Source organism: Ambystoma mexicanum, chromosome 9, assembly GCF_040938575.1.
Source record: "Ambystoma mexicanum isolate Mex_15411 chromosome 9, UKY_AmexF1_1, whole genome shotgun sequence".
NCBI classification, from domain to species: Eukaryota; Metazoa; Chordata; class Amphibia; order Caudata; family Ambystomatidae; genus Ambystoma; species Ambystoma mexicanum.
Genome location: NC_090931.1, coordinates 163,997,670 through 164,014,469, shown reverse-complemented (window position 1 = coordinate 164,014,469; position 16,800 = coordinate 163,997,670). Strand labels below are relative to the sequence as shown.

Below are 16,800 nucleotides of genomic sequence, written 5' to 3'. Positions count from 1 at the left end.
GTATAAGCCTGGGTGAACTTTCTCAAAAGTGATCTGTGGACTCCCACAAATCACCCAGTGAGATACAGATAAGTTTGTGCATTCCCACAGATCACCCATTGAGATACGGATAGGTCTGTGCATTCCCACAGATCACCCAGTGAGATACAGATAGGTTTGTGCATTCCCACAGATCACCCAGTGAGATACGGATAAGTTTGTGCATTCCCACAGATCACCCATTGAGATACAGATAGGTTTCTGCATTCCCACAGATCACCCAGTGAGATACGGATAGGTTTGTGCATTCCTACAGATCACCCAGTGAGATACAGATAAGTTTGTGCATTCCCACAGATCACCCAGTGAGATACGGATAGGTTTGTGCATTCCCACAGATCACCCAGTGAGATACAGCTACGTCTGTGCATTCCCACAGATTTGTCTTCCAGCCAAACATATTAAGAGTCATAATTCCTAGGGAAAGTTCAGGAGGAATTTGGTCAGGTTCAGGTTACTTCCTGGGCAAAAAACAAAAACAAAAACAAAAAAACGAAAACAGACGCCAAATAATGTAAAGACTTCAGGGGAGGAAAAGTTAGGAGAAAGGGAGTGGCTGGGTGAGGCTGGGTTGTGGGGTAGAAAGAGAACATGCTGACATGTGCATCAATGTATGATATCCAAGTTGGGCATCACACTAAACTCTGCAGTAAGGTGTCTCAGTAGATTATTGCACCTACTTCCGATGGCTATGTGTAAACTGCAGGTCCCAGACTTGAATCTGGGTAAGAAGAAGTCTGACTTCTATCCTTCTGAAGTTGCTAAAATGAGTAAAGTTGAAGTGGCAAAGGTTAACGCTGCATATCAGACAAGCAGTCAGTCATTGTTCAGACCTGCCTGGGTCTGCTTCCCACTATTCAGAGACTGGCACGTTGGTTATTATTGAAGTTCATAATATTACAACCTAGAAAATTCATAAAAAACTATGGACATCTGCAACACTTGCTGGGCTGGTAGAGTCATGTGTGAATTAGGACACATTCTGTCTTTCCCGGTTGAGTTTGCTTTGATGCACACCACTGAGGTTGCTTATTTTATAACAGGGAGGTTGCATGGCTGCCTGTCAATGACCTCAGGAAGGCCCATAGGGCTGTGGCAAATGAAGCCAAGTGCCAAGGATGCAGACTCTGACATTCCTGAAAGGAATGCCATTTAGTCAGGTAAGATTGCAATGCTATGAGTTCTGTACCTGGGAAACACACCTAATAGAGACACAGTGAGAGACCTAGTGTCTAAAATTGTGTTGGGACAGGTGATGAGACACACTCATGCTTCTCATCACTTTCTCCCCACAAAGAGATGCCCTATTCACTAAGTGGGTGAATAAAATGGCCTGTGTATTTCTCACAGTAATGCAAATAAAAAATGCATCCTTTGCACATTTTTAAATTTGTATTATTTTGAATGAACTTGGCACTGTTTGGTTTAAATATTATAATGATTTGTCCCCTGCAAAAAAAGAGTTACTTTTTGCTTCTATATTAGCGAAAGAGCCAGGTACAAGCCATTCGCCATTTAGGAGCTTTACTTTCTCTGAGCCATTTAGGAGCTTTACTTTCTCTGAGCGTCGCTTGCAGGAAAGTTCTTCCGTAGTACGTTAACTTCATACTTTGTTTCCTTTGAACGTGAGCTGGCAGGGAAAGGTCTGACCTCTTCAACCCAATCATTACAGCAACATTTCATCAGCATTACATTGTCATTACCCCATCTGAATGTGGGCCAAACCAAAATCACCCAAATACAGGGAAAATGTTGACGATCCAGGGTACAGGTGAATGATTCTGCACAAGCTCAGCAAAGAACAGAGGAGAGATCAATGAAGGAAAAAGTGCCAACATCCCCCTGGAGCAATGTACCTTTAATCGCACAGCAGCACAGGCAAGCTGTTTGCTTTCAATGTAGCAGCGCTAGCCCTTTGTAATGGGCGACCATGCTTTAAATGGGCCAGTTTTAAACATATTGAAGTACTAAACTGCATTGCACGTGTAACAGCCCCAACCACATCCCAGCAGGGCTTCTAAAACTGGAATTGCAAATACCACTACATATCAATTCTTAGAGCTTGAAAGCTAGCATTTACCACCTGAGCTGAAGCACTTTTAGGGAAACTTTACTGGCACTTTCAATTCGTGCTTCTGTTTTACTTTTAAGTGGACAGCATTGGCAATTGTCAAAAGGTGTGTTGCACTTTGTAAATATAACATTAACTACACTTCTCAAAAGCAATAGTGAATTTTGAAAAGGGTAGCACAGGCATGACCGGACTGGGACAAGAAAAAGAAGGTTCCAGAAACAAAAACTGTGGATAACAATCATTAATCACAGTTTATGGATTTTAGCAACAAAACGACATTAAGTGGATGTGTCTTTGGCACCGTTCTGCTAATTTATGTTATGTTATGTTTATGTGATAATTTAAAAGCACAGTGGACACATGCTATTGGTATAGATGTAGAGGGCTGCTAAAACGACAACGGTAATATTCCAATACTACCTAGAAGGGCCATGATAATACTCCTGTGGCAGCATCAGTACCACTTGCTTCTCAAAAGGCTTGTGATCCTTCAACAGTAATGTTCTAGTATTTTCTAGAAGAGCCATGATGAGACTTCTGTGCCAGCACTAGTACCCCTTGCTTTTCAGAAGGGGGTATGGTCATTTAACAGTAAAATGTGTGTACTTGATAGAAGAGCCCTGGCAATATTTATCTGGCAGCACAGGTACCATTTGCTTCTCAAAAGTGCTGCAGAATCTCTGGAAGTAACCTTCTAGTAGCTTAGAAGGGCCATGTTACTACTTCCGTGGCAGCTTAAATGCCCCCTTGTTTCTCAAAAGGATTCTGATCCTTTAACAGTATCACTCCGCCGCCCACTTCTCCCCGGAAGCCATCAGATGGATCGAGTCATTCCTGAGTGAAAGAACGATGAGAGTCTTCTTCCCCTCGGCAGCGGCAGATCCCACCCCCATCTCATGTGGTGTCCCCCAAGGCTCTTGTGTCTCCCCAACTCTATACAACATCTTCACCAAGCCTTTGTTTGATGATTTGGACCATCTCGGTATCACCTACGCTAACTATGCAGATGATACACAGATCCTCCTCCCGCTTTCTGGGGATCATGCGAAAGACACGGAATTGGTGAACAAGGTATATCTTATCATCCAGGCATGGATGGCCACTCATGGCCTCTGTCTGAACGATGATAAGACTGAGCTGTTAATCCTGGGCACCCATGCTAATATCAAAAAACTAGGCCAGGAATTTCTCCTCATTCAATATAGATGGGAATATCATCCAAGTGTCCAAGGATGTAAAAACCCTGGCATTCTATCTTGATTCTACCTTATCACTTGATAAACAGCTAAAATCCCTTGCCTCCTCTATGGCTTACACCTGCAAATTGATAAGAGCCGGTAAAGAATTCCTTTCTAATAGTAGTTGTTTAATCCTGGCTAGAGCCTTAATACTCTCCAGAATTGATTATTGTAACGCACTATATTCCGGAGCCAATAAAACAATAATTCAAAGACTACAAATACTACAAAATAATGCCTTGAGAGCAGCACTAGGCATAAATGAAATATCCCATATCTCCTCCGCCAGACGCCATCACAAATGGCTGACCACGGACAACAGAATACATCTCAAGATGCTATCTCTGACCCACAAGGCCCTTAATAACTCCACCCCTAGATACCTGATTGACAAATTCCACAGGAGAATATCTCTCAGACTGACTAGAGCTGTCAATTCTAACTGTTTGACAATACCTAACTTCAGACTCACCACGATCGAAGGAAATAGCTTCCCTGTAAAAGCTGCAAAAACTTGGAATTCACTACCACAAGACTTAAGAGTGGACCTGCCCTGCCTTCGTTTCAGAAATAAAGTCATTCAACTCCTCACCTCTAATGACCTTAGCTGACCTATGTCACCTACCTCCCACTGTACTCACTCGCGTCACTCTCTAATGTATATTTCTGTAATTCTGATTGACCATACTTGAACATTGTATACTCTGTAATTATCTGTTGGTCTAGAGACCTTTATTGTATTGTATACTGCACATCATGCTATGTTGTAACCATGCAAGTTTTGCATTTTCTTACCATTGCGCTCTGCTACCCCTGGGTCTGGCGCGCATAAAAAGTCAATAAAACAAACAAACAAACAAACAAACTCTAGTACCATCCAGCAGGGCCATGATGCATAATATGTGCCCTTGCTTCTGTTTAAGGGGCTGTGATTCTATAACAGTAACAGTCCAGTACTATCATACAGAGACACACTACTACACTCCAGGCAGCATAAGTGCCCCTGGTTTCTCAAACAGGCTGTGATCCTTCAACAGTAACATTCTACTACTTCTCAGCAGGCACACAAGCACCCATACACTACCAGGAATTTATTAGACTTTTATTTGAATCGTTAGAGCCAAGGTCTCCAACCAGTATATTACAATCCGCTGGTAGCTCACCGGAGGCTTCCCATCATCTTCTTACCTCAGACACCAAAATGAGCACTGTGCATGTATAGTGTGCTGTCTGTAGTCTGTGTGCCTGTGCCCCTGCACCTCCGACTCCCCTTCCTGCAAAGCAACTAGCCAGAAGCGGTGTGCCTGGTGAGAGGTGGGACTGCATCTGGACTTGAAGGGCTTGGGGCAGTGTCCCAACAAGGTGTTATCTATCAGTAACAAAAATAGATGGGGAATGTGTGCTGTAGCCATTGTCATCAAGAGGTGCAAACGATGGCTCATTAGAAAGGGAAGGGATGCCTACGTATGCATGCCATGTAAAACAAAGCTGGGGCTCTGATCGTTTCAGTCTCAGCGTGTTTCATTAGATTTATTTTGGTTCGCATAACTTTGCATGCTGGTAATGGTAGGCTTTCAATCAGAATGGGTAAAATAAAACTACAACTATGATTGTTTTTTGCTCAGCTTGTGTGTGTAGAATAAAGGCAATCTGTGTGAGTCCCAGCTTGTAAAAAAAAGTACCATCTAGAAATATATGTTTCTGTTTATGGTAAAACTGTGAATGGATTTATTTGAAGATATGCAGTTCTCTGTTTTAAGGCTTTAGTACCCCAATTGTATTTAAGGTTAAGATGGCATTAGCTGTGATATGGAGGAGCCCACCTCTATGCATGTCCCAATACAGGAATTCTCAAGCACTAATGACCAATTTACATTTCAGTAACAATAGCTGCACTGCATTCTGGTGATTGTCCACTTACATTTATAAAAGTAAACAGGAAGGTAACATGACGTGCTATTAATTCAGGACTTAAAAACATGATTTGAAAGTCCTGTTTCAGCCTATGTTTTACGAAACAAGAGTATGAATGAAGTAATTAGGTAAGAAAAGTGAGCAGTGGTTTGTATATACATATATATATTTTGATGTATACTATTAATGTAGCTTAAACCTAGTTACTAAGTAACAGAACACAGTATAGAACAGGGCAGTGAATACAGGGAGAGAACACTGAGGAGAGCCATGAGGTGGGAAACAATTAATAGGGTTGATCCCTTTTGGCTATGTACACAAACCAGGAGATCGACAGATATCTATGGGGATCCTATATGCATATGTTCATATTCTGGTAAGGGATGTCCAGCCTTTGAATACTGGATTGGAATGGGCAATTTATGAGCACTGTTTTTGCTAGAAATTGGACAAAACACAATGCAATTTAAAAGCAATTTTCTATCACATGGAACATTCCTATAGCCGCATTCTCATCAACAGTACGTGGGATATGCCATTCCTGTGCTGGCACTGCAACTATAAAACACATGTTGATGTCATTGCAAACAATATGTCATAATTGTCATTTTAAACCTGCGCTGTCAAGCCAAGCATTGGTCAAGCATCAGAAGGACCTTCATCATTCCTGCAGGGATAGGCAGCGATCCTGTAAACTGCGCTACTGCCTCCTTCCTAGAGGGCAGACAGGTGGTAGGTCGCCAGCCATTATGAACAAGTCACCCCTCACTACAACCATTCTCTATTTGTGCATATATTGTCTGGTTGGGTTGTTATATGTTTCTTGCACGTTTCAAACCATCACTATAAAGCTGAATGTTGTTTTAGTCCTGTGAGTTACACTTTTTATCTAACAGGTTCATTTTTTTCAATCTTGCCAATTATTTTGGCAAAACATTTTTAAGGTCAGTCAAAAAAGAAGGCTTTGATTTAATTTTCCATGGCTGAATTTTGTGATCTGACATGTGCGCAATTTGCATGAATTGGGGATGTGCTAAACTGACAGAGGATTTCATTTTGTGACAGAGCAGGACGTGGTATAGGCTGAATGCATTTAAAACCATATAACACATTGATTGAAATACTTCTCAGATTGCTTTTGCACACGCAGACCCGAAAGAAACAAATAAACTACCCTTGTTGAAATCTTGGATGCAGACGCACTGTCCAACAAAAGGCAAAAGGTGTAATATTTCAGTCCATAGTGGGAAACAGATTTTATTTCTACCAACGTAAAAAGAAAATGTGTATTTCTAATCTACTGTGTCCTAGTTACAGTGGGAAGAAAAGAGTAAAGTTGAGTGGCATTTTGCAATAATGCACACACATTCGGAAGATTACATTCCCAAAGGAAGCTGCCTGTGATCCTGCACAATAGGTAAACTAAACCCTGCAATGCAAATGCTATTGCAGAGTATGCCACTGCTACCACTACTAGCCTGTCTTATACTAGTTGCTGTATCCTACCTGATGTTAGTTGCTGTATCATGCCACTGCTGCCACTACTAGCCTGTCTTATACTAGTTGCTGTATCCTACCTGATGTTAGTTGCTGTATCATGCCACTGCTGCCACTACTAGCCTGCCTTATACTAGTTGCTGTATCCTACCTGATGTTAGTTGCTGTATCATGCCACTGCTGCCACTACTAGCCTGCCTTATACTAGTTGCTGTATCCTGCCTGATGTTAGTTGCTGTATCATGCCACTGCTGCCACTACTAGCCTGCCTTATACTAGTTGCTGTATCCTGCCTGATGTTAGTTGCTGTATCATGCCACTGCTGCCACTACTAGCCTGCCGTATGCTAGTTGCTGTGTCTAGTGTTGTGTGCTGTTGTAAGAAGATTCAATTCAACACTACAGCTAAGTCAACGCCTAGTCTATAATACTGAATGAAAACCCTTATTGATATATCTTTAGGTCCAGTTCATGCGTTCTGGATGACTACCCCTATATAACACCCCTCTCTTGGAATCCCCCTTGCCCCACTGAGCCAAGAAGTAGTTCTGTTTTGCAAGTTTAAAAGGTTTATTTGATAATTTAAAATATATATATATCACACTTTATAATAAATTAATAATTGAATAGCACACTTAATCTGATATGATAAAGATCAACAACGGAGAATCTGGCACTAGCACACTTCTTATAATCACTAATGAGTTGACATGAAATGGATAAGGTAGCACACTGGTAAATAGGAACAAAAGTATAATGTGGTAGAGGATGCTTTATGTAAGCTCAGGTGGATGCAATATTCAATGAATGCAGTACAGAAAATACTCAATATGATTTCAACCAAACAATGTAATCACTTTTCTCTGGCAATCCCCTCCCCCCCTTGATGCAAGGCAAGGAAATGGAAGGAAAACACACAGTTCTCAGAAATGCAATCAATGTAAATCAGTTCACCCCAGCAAGCTTAGACTACAGAAGTTTGAAAACACAGGCAAATGCTTTGATATGTGCTAGCAATGGATGAGAAATATGCTGGAAATGCTTTTAATTCCCTTTCAGAGGTTCAGGGTGAGTGGTATCTAGTTAATATTAGTCCAGGCTCACACTAGCAATGAGGCAGGGATAGTTAGCAGGTTAAACGAATTTCTGGCAAATGGAAGGCAAGCAGCAGCAGTTTTTACATGTGAAGAAATTTGCAAATCGCGGTAAAATTCGCGGATGCGCCGAGCGCTATTACAGAGGAACCACAAGGACTATCTCTATCGTTTTGGGGTCCTAGGAAAGCCTAGGATCTCATCTTCCAAATGAAAGTTACTGCAAGTCTCTAGCACAAACGGTTGCAGAGATATGAGCGATTGAATAAAGGTCGTTTTTCAGATTTGAAATTTTAAACGCACACTTTTTCAGCTTTAAAAATGATGGCAGGATAACACAATTGCTAAGCTGCAGTTCTACTTAGATAAAAAATGGATTGAATTATATTATTTTAACTAGGAGATTGGTTCTGCACAGTTTTCTAGGTACTCACACTATATTCTTGAGTGAAATGGGCCTCATCACGGATCTGGTCAGGGTTTTAAATTCGCCTCTGGTCTCTGCACTTCACAGTGATCTGGGTCAGCTCTCTCTGGTTCTCTGGTCTGGGTCTCTAGTTCTGGATAGATTGAAGTCTCTAGTTTGGCTCTCTGGAGGTTTGATGGAGGTAAAGTATGGATTTTTCCGGCAGAGCGTCCCGCTGCAGATGGAATTGACAGTCCCTATCTGTCCTGTCTGTCTGCTTTTATGTGTTTAGAATGTGGGTGTGTTCTAGCATCACTGACCCTACCTCTCTCTCAGCTTCTAATTGGTCAAACTTCCATTTATCATTTGATTGGGGAATGAACTGTGAGTCAGAGGGATGTCATTTTATGGCTTGCAGATAGGACACTCCTCTGTCAGATTGCACACATTCTATATTTGATAATAAAAGACATATTTTACAGTTACACAGTTGCTTGAAATTACATATACATGGTGTGGCTGAATTTAGCCATGTCTCTGTCCAAATCTGCTGTTTCTAAGAGCTTGCATTCAGAAATGGCACATATTTCACTTTTTAACTGGTTTTGCAATTTCTGACATTGACCCAACTTTACATACATGTGCGCAGGGAGTAGGGACATTAACTGATGAAGTTTCAGATTTTTAACATGCATACATTTAGAGTAATATCCACTTTTCCGCTAAAACCCCCCTGAACACGCCACCGGGTCGAAAAACCTCTTAAACTGTGGGCAGAAAAATCACAAGAATTATGGTATCATTTATAAAATTTTCACATGTCCGCTCTATGAGTTATTCATCTTTTTAAAGTTATGTTCTGGCTCCAAAGGGGTGTGGTTTACCCTCAGCACAAGGTTGAATTTCTGGTTTTTCCAGTTCTGCCAAGCCAGCTTGCTCTCACAGGCAGTGCCCCTCCCCTTTCCTCAGGAGGAAGCCACTTTTTACGACCATTTACGACTCCTGCCAATAAAACCTTTGCCTGAGCCAGGACAGGGCTTTGTTCACTTTCCTGCAGAGCACAGGTAATTCAATTATCAGATAGATGGCATATCCTTAGTGTGAGCAGCAAAAGGGCAGCTAGGCCTGGGAACACAGCTGTGACTCAAGTTTCACTCCTGATGGGGGTAGTTGCCAGGCAGAATTCAGTTCCTTAAGCCGGGTTTCAGATAAAATGTCACTTTTTGTTCCCCAGTTTCTGCCTTCAAATAAAACTCAACATTTTCACAGATGCAGCTAGAAGGCTGATTCTAAATGCAAAACTATGACATTTCAACAGTTACAAAGGCATGTGACACCAAACATAGGTCACTTATTTAATCTAAACATTTTCGATTTTAGTGTCTTTAAATCCAGTGCAACTTAAACTGCTGACTCCATAGCTCAGCCAGTTTGGTTATAAGCATTGTTCTGGGCTCTTCATTTCCCAGATTTTGTAGGCACACAACACTCCATTCTACCAAATGTCTGCTGGTGTTCAGTGAATATTTTGCACATATTGCAATGTTTGAAATAGGCACTTTGGCTTGCCTTCAGAGAAACACAGGGTGGTTTTAAACTGCCGGCTTTTGGATAGTGGTGAGTACTGGTACTGCACCCATTTTTGGGATTTAAGAAAATGAATTCCCCACAATTCTAGGTTGCATTTGGCAATCAGCATTGCCATTCCCAATGCTTTCAGACTACTGTGCGGGTAGTCCAATGGTGGTTTTAGGCAGTTTCCTTCTGTGCCCATAACATCGGCAAAAATGAGTGGCAGCCTATTCTTCATGCATTTCCCTGTGCATTTTCTGGGAAGCTCTGGCCATCATGATGTTTTCCATGTCAGTACTGCACAGTTTTGAGGTACGGCTCGGATGCATGGGTAAATACATCCCACAAGCCCCCCTCTTGCGATGGCCATTCTATTTCACAAATGGGACTCGCAAGACCTGGGATGTTTCCTCATCTTCTTCCAATAGATGGCACAGTTCAGCATCTTTTCCTCCATCCGGTCGGATCGATCGGTTCTCCTCGCCGGTCCTGATGGGAATATTGGGCGGTCCACTGGGCCCATTGGATTTTCGTTCCTGGTCTCCGGATCGCCCTCCTTGGCCCGTCTTCAGATTTTCTTTCTCCTAGGACGACAAAGGAAGAGCGGCAATACCTACTCATAGACGTTTTTCCACCACTGTTGAGATAGTGGGGCAGCATATGCATTTCATCATCACGAAACATTACATTCTTATTTTGAAAAAATAAAAACAGTATAACTAAGAGACAGTTTCATGCAAATCACAATATTTTAGAGACTAGATGTGGTATGTTTTATGATTGGAACAGAATTAGTCTGAGACAGTACCCGCTAGGATTCCAGAGGATTCCTCCAGTTGTTGCAGGGTGTGCCTGGGATGGCCACATTTCAACTGGTTTATGTGGACCCACTTGTCTTCCCCCTCTGCCGAACCGCCTTTGGGGATGTGGATTTTGTAGGCCACAGGTGAGATCTTGTCGATGATCTCAAATAGTCCCTTCCATGTAGGCAAAAATTTGCGCTGCTTGGCCTGGTTCCTTTGGAAGTTGTATAGATAGACCCGGTCTCCCACCTGATATTCCTTCCTGGAAGTTTTCAGGTCATAATGGGTCTTCATGCTATCAGCTGATCTTTCTAGATTCCGCTGAGCATAAGCAAAAGCATGTTGAAGGTGTTTCCTTAAATTCTCTACATACTCATGAGTAGTGGAGGCATTTATCAGTGTCTGCTCTTGGGTCCTATAGAGCAAATGCTGAGGAAGCACCATCTTGCGCCCAGTCATCAACTCAAATGGTGACATTTTGGTTGCAGATGAAGGGGTTGATCTGATGGCCATTAGGACCAGAGGTAATCGGATATCCCAACTTGGCCCAGAATCTGCCACAAACTTTTTTAAGATGCTCACAATTGTCCGGTTATATCTCTCTACTGCCCCAGAAGAAGCTGGTCTATAAGCAATATGTAGCTTTCTCTTGACCCCCAGTATCTCCCACATCTTTGTCATTACTTCACTGGTGAAGTGGCTACCTCTGTCTGACTCAATCCTTTGAGGTAGACCAAAACGGGAAAAGATGTGGTTGATCATCAAGGCAGCTGCAGTTTCCGCCTTGTAATTTGGGGCTGGGAGACATTCCACCCACTTGGTAAACAAGCATGTCACAGTCAACATGTACTTATTCCCCCTAGCCGAGCGAATCACAGGGCCCACAAAGTCGATTTGTAAATCTGACCATGGCAGGGTCATCCCCCTCTTTTGGAGCGGCGCGCGGTGCGTGAAGGATGTCGGCTGAAATTGTGCACACACAAGACACCCCTTCAAGTATTGGTCGAGGTCCTGCCCCATGTGTGGCCAGTATGCAACCTCTCTTAAGATTTCCAATGTTGTGTGAAACCCCCTGTGACCGGCAGTGGCCGCATCATGGGCGTGACTTAACATCAGGCTTCGGAATGAGGTAGGAACCACCCATTGATCGTGGCCAGCTTTGGATTTCCTTACCAGCAAACCGTCTTGGATTCGGAACATTTTTGGACATTTCATCAACACTCTTAGGTCCTCTTTCCCAATGTAATCGGTATCCGTCAGGGGAAAGTTCTCAGGGTCCTCAAGGTGCTGGTAAAATTTACCAATAATTGGATCCCCCTTCTGAGCGGTAATCAAATCAGCATCAGGGGTCTCCTTACTCCATTGTACAATTGAAAGGTCGTTGTGAGCATTTGTCTGGGACCTAGTGATGACAGTGACCTGGATTTCCCCCAACAGGGACTCAATCTCAATTAGATCCCCTTGGATGGCCCCGGTTTTGGCCAGCTGATCAGCTAAGTCATTTCCAGTTTTGTCTGGTCCCTCTACTTTGGAATGACCCTTGATCTTTTTCCAATAGATGGTCATCTCATTCGATGTGACCAGATCATCAATGTTTTGGATCAACTTCCCATGTTTCAAGGGTTTGTTGTTAGCACATAACATGCCTCTGGTTTTCCAATTAACCAGGTGCTCCACGAACCCGTTCCGTACATAATCCGAATCTGTGATTATGACCAGTTCGTGGAGTTGATGCTGGACAGCAGTGAGGATGGCCTGATGCACAGCCATCAATTCTGCCACCTGACTACTTCGGGGACCAATTTTGTATCCAGCGGAGGGTTCTGGGGACTCATTCACCCATGCATTCCCTACGCCGGCCACTAGTTCTTTCGCCCCGTCGTTGTCAACATGGTAAGAGCATCCATCCACATACACAGTGGGCATTCCCTCACACTTGTCTTCTTCAAAGACTTTGTGGGGGGAATTAAGGTATGCCTCCATGTTGTCCTTTATTTTTAGACTTTCGTCCTCGAGACAGTTTTCTCTGGCACAATCATGCAAGTCAGCCAGACCTTGCGCGAGGGGACTCTTCTTGTTTTGGCCATATCTGACCTCCACAGGAAAGCCTTGCATTGACAGAATCCAGGAAGTAATTCGGGAATTACTCACATTTCCGGCCCGGATTCTGTCACTTTGGAGATATTGCAGAGGCTGGTGTGGAGTCTCCACTATGATGTGTTCCCCCTGGATAAACGGGCGGTAATTCTTCAATGCCCACACCGTTGCCAGGAGTGCCTTCTCACAATCGTTGAATTTTTCCTCCACAGAGGATAAAGTTTTGCTCGCATAGGAGATTACTTTATTGACCTTGTCATGCTTTTGATATAATACTGCCGTCAAGCACGCATTAGAGAACCCTGTCTCCAGGAAGAACTCCTTGTTTCTGACCGGGTAAGCTAGGCAAGGCGCTTGTGACAGGCTTCTTTTGAGTTGTTTTACTGCCTCGGCTTGTTCTGGACCCCATTCCCACTTGACCCCCCCCTTCAGGAGATGAATCAGGGGTCTGGTGATCTCTGCGTAGCCCTCAATGAACTTTCTGCTGTAATTAGTCAGTCCAAGGAGGCTCCTTAATTCCCGCAGAGTTGTGGGGTCTTTCAGTTTCTGAAGTGCTTCCACTTTCTTTTCCTGGGGACAAAGACCCTGAGGAGTAATCTCATGCCCCAAGAAGTTAACACGGGTTTTACACCACTGTGCTTTCTGAAAGGAAAGTTTTGCTCCGGCGGCCCTCAACTGTGTCAGAACATAACGGATCTCCGCTATATGTTCCTCCACAGATGAACTTTTGATGAGGACATCATCTACATAAGCCAGGTTACCCCTCGCACCCAGGTCGGGCATGGCCTTATGTAGGAAAATATTGAATTCATTGCCGGAGTTGAGGTATCCGAAGGGAGTCCGGGTCCATGTGTACTGCTGGCCCCCAAAGGTAAAAGCCAGCTTGTATTGGTCCTCCCTACTGACAGGCACAGTCCAGTATCCATTGGTCAGGTCTATTGCAGTGAATACCTGTGACCCCTGGATCTGGGCCAGCCCTTGGTCAATGTAGGGCAGAGGCCATCGGGAAGTATGGACCCGTTTGTTGAGCTCCCTGAGGTCGGCGCAGAGTCTCCACTGGCCGTTTGGCTTCAATATCCCCAGCACCGGATTATTGAAGGTGCTGTGGACTGGACGGATTATTCCCCGGGACTCAAGGTTCTTAATTATTTCAGTAAGGGACTCCATCGATGCGAGAGGCAAGCGATATTGCTTCACAAACACAGGAGTCATGCCAGGGTCCGTGGGGATTGTTGTTGTGTGGATGTCAGTGCGACCACAGTCATATGAGTCTACCGCAAAGAGATCTTGGAAATCCAAGAAAACTTGTTTCAACTTTTGCTTTTGTTCCAGAGTCACACAGGCATCAGCTAGGTTGACTCTCTCTTCCACCATCTGCCTGAAGCCTGGAAAGACTTCTGGTTTGGCTATCTCCGCGGCCTCCTCCAGCTGGGTGGAGAAGTCCCTGGTCAGAGTGCTGATTTGGACCGGAGGCTTCAGGTGGGAAAGGCAGCCCTCATGGACCTGGAAAATCACCTCATCCCTCCTGAAGTCACACGTCACATCTTCCTTACCATAAGGGCAGGAAGTGTACACCAGGAAGTTCCCCCCATGCCGGGTAAAAATCCTGTCTGGTGTTGTATTGTCCTCACTGTCACTGTCAACACAGTCCTTGGGGATTGGTCCTAACAGTTCATTTACAAGATCAATGGAGAAATGTCGGTCATCAACCGCCATTCCAATAATGGTGCCTGCGGCTAGAGTAATACTCTTTAAGTCGCTGTTATCCACCTCTATTAGAATGGTGTCATGTTCTATGTTGACTAATGGAGTTGGGTTTACCCCCAACCCTTGCTGTTGGAGAGAAGCATTTAGATGTATGTAAGCATCAGGGTTTTTCAACTCTTGTCCCCTTTTAACTTTCACTTCCAGGGAGAATTGTCGGGTCCTTTCTGGGATGGTGACTTCCTCTTTAACCTGAATTTCGACTGCATAAGGTAGCAATTGAGCTGACCTAAATTCTTTTTCTGGATCAACAAAGCCCATGGGATTATCCGCTAATCGGGACCAAGCTTTGAAGTTTATTAGGTCCAAACTAATGGCAAAGCGATTGAGAATGTCACTGCCTAAGTAAAAGGCGGCAGGGACGTCTCGCACGACCCAACAATTGTGGACTATGCTCTTGTTGCCAATGGAGATCTTGAGCATACACCTGCTTGGCAGGAGATGTTTGGAATTAGGTGCTTCCAGGTCCATTTCCCACTTGTCTATCAGTTTGAAGGGGGGAATGGCTGGATCTTTTGGGAGTTGGCGGAACATGGCTTCGCTGATGAAGCTCTTACCGTTGTTCACACACACTCGAGCGAGAACAGAGTCCTTCCCATCATTTAACTGAACAGGGATGAACAACTGCTCTCCAATTTGCTGAATATCAGCCAGGCTTTGAGCTGATTTCACATCTTTCTGGACTATAGGAGTGGGAGTTTCCGATTGTGGATTGGTATAGAATTTCAGAGTGTTTCCTTCCAGTGTGGAATACCACTTTAGACTGGAAGGAAGGTTGATTTTCAGAAATAGAGAGGACCCCCCATCACCAGTCTGTTGTCCTACTGCTATTACTGTCACGTCTGGAATCTGGTTGTTCTGGAAGTGAAATTCTACTTGGTCAGATTTTTGTTCAACCATGTGGCAGGTGCCGTTTAAACTAACATGGTTGACACTCTGTTTTAATTTTATTGGTAGGCTAGTCTGGGTCCAGAGGACCTTGTTTACGCAATCTATTAGGGGTGACAACCTTCTCAAGAGGTCATTCCCTAGTAAACAAGGGGTGCCCTCTGGGGTCACAACTATGACCGGGTGTTTCAACTTATGTCGCCCAATTTTAATGTCCAAATCTGCCGTCCCCTCGACGGGAATTTCCTTCCCGTCAAAGTTCTGCAGTTGTCCCGGAAGAGAGGTGAGAGGAATTTGGTAATTCTCTCCCCTTCCTGCATTCAGTTCGTCAAAGGCCCTTCTGGACAGAAGGGTAGCTTGAGATCCCGTGTCCACCAGTGCCGAGATTGTACCCTGCCCCTGTACTTGTACCGGGGCATAATATCTTCCCTCCTTCTCCTCAAGGGGGCACAGATAATGTACATTTTTGGACAACTGGTGGGCTAACTTTCTGGTTTTGGACATCGCGAGAGAAGAATTTTGGGCAGAATTCTGTGGAGAGCCTTGGAAATCTGAAAGAAAAAGTTGGCAACTGGAGATCAGAGCCATTGTGGGTTCCCCTGGTTCCGGTTCTGGGCCGCCCCCCCCTTTTTGGAGGCAGTCACCAGGATGGGTTTGAACCAGGGGATTTTCTTGCTGTTGGTTCTGGGATGAGATGGTGGGCGGCGGTAGCTCAGTCTCCACATCTCCCCAGTCTGGATTTGCATCCCTAGGGACCCATTTTTCTTTGGGAGGAGTTCCCCCCTCTCTGAAGGAGAAGATCCTTTTCCCAGGATCCTCTGAGGATCCCTCTCCCTCAAATTGGAAGATCTGTACCTCCTCCTCAAACTGAGTCTGTTTGGGTCTTTTGTTTCTCCTACCCCCCCTCTGCTCCTTAGGAGGCAGACTTTCAGGGGCAAGAGATTTTGTTTCCGGTTCCTGGGTTTCCAGGGGCTGTTTACAAGTGAGGAAGGAAGCTTCCTCCAAGGCTTTACACCCCCCTTCCCTTTGTGCCTCCTCCCTGGGAACCGGTGAGTTATCGGGGTGCTGCCCCCGTCATTGTTCTGGAGCACCAGGTCCAGAGTTGGGTACGTTCTGCGCCGGCATGCCGATCTGAGGGTTCTGCTGAGCCCTCAGTATGTGACCCATATCCCGCGCCATGTTTTGAACCTGGCGCTCTAACTGGGAAACCCGCTCAGGCTGATACGGGACCCTGTTTTCTCCCCTGGGCTGATCCCGGGAAGGGTAGCTGTCCCTTCTTTGGTAGTACCCCTGGTTGGGAAGATTTGGGTACCCCTCCACCCTTGGCCTCCCCTCTCCCGGATTCAGTGGTCTGGGCTCAGGGAATTGGGGAAAGAAGGATGGATGATTTTGGGGTTGGAAGTCGGGTGGATATC

At 44.5% G+C, this 16,800-nt stretch overlaps 1 protein-coding gene across 2 annotated transcripts in view; it reads right to left on the bottom strand.

Annotated features, from left to right (window-relative positions):
- Positions 1-16,800, bottom strand: part of NECTIN1 (nectin cell adhesion molecule 1) — a 1,024,691-nt gene that overhangs the window by 315,432 nt on the left and 692,459 nt on the right. The window lies entirely within an intron of this gene.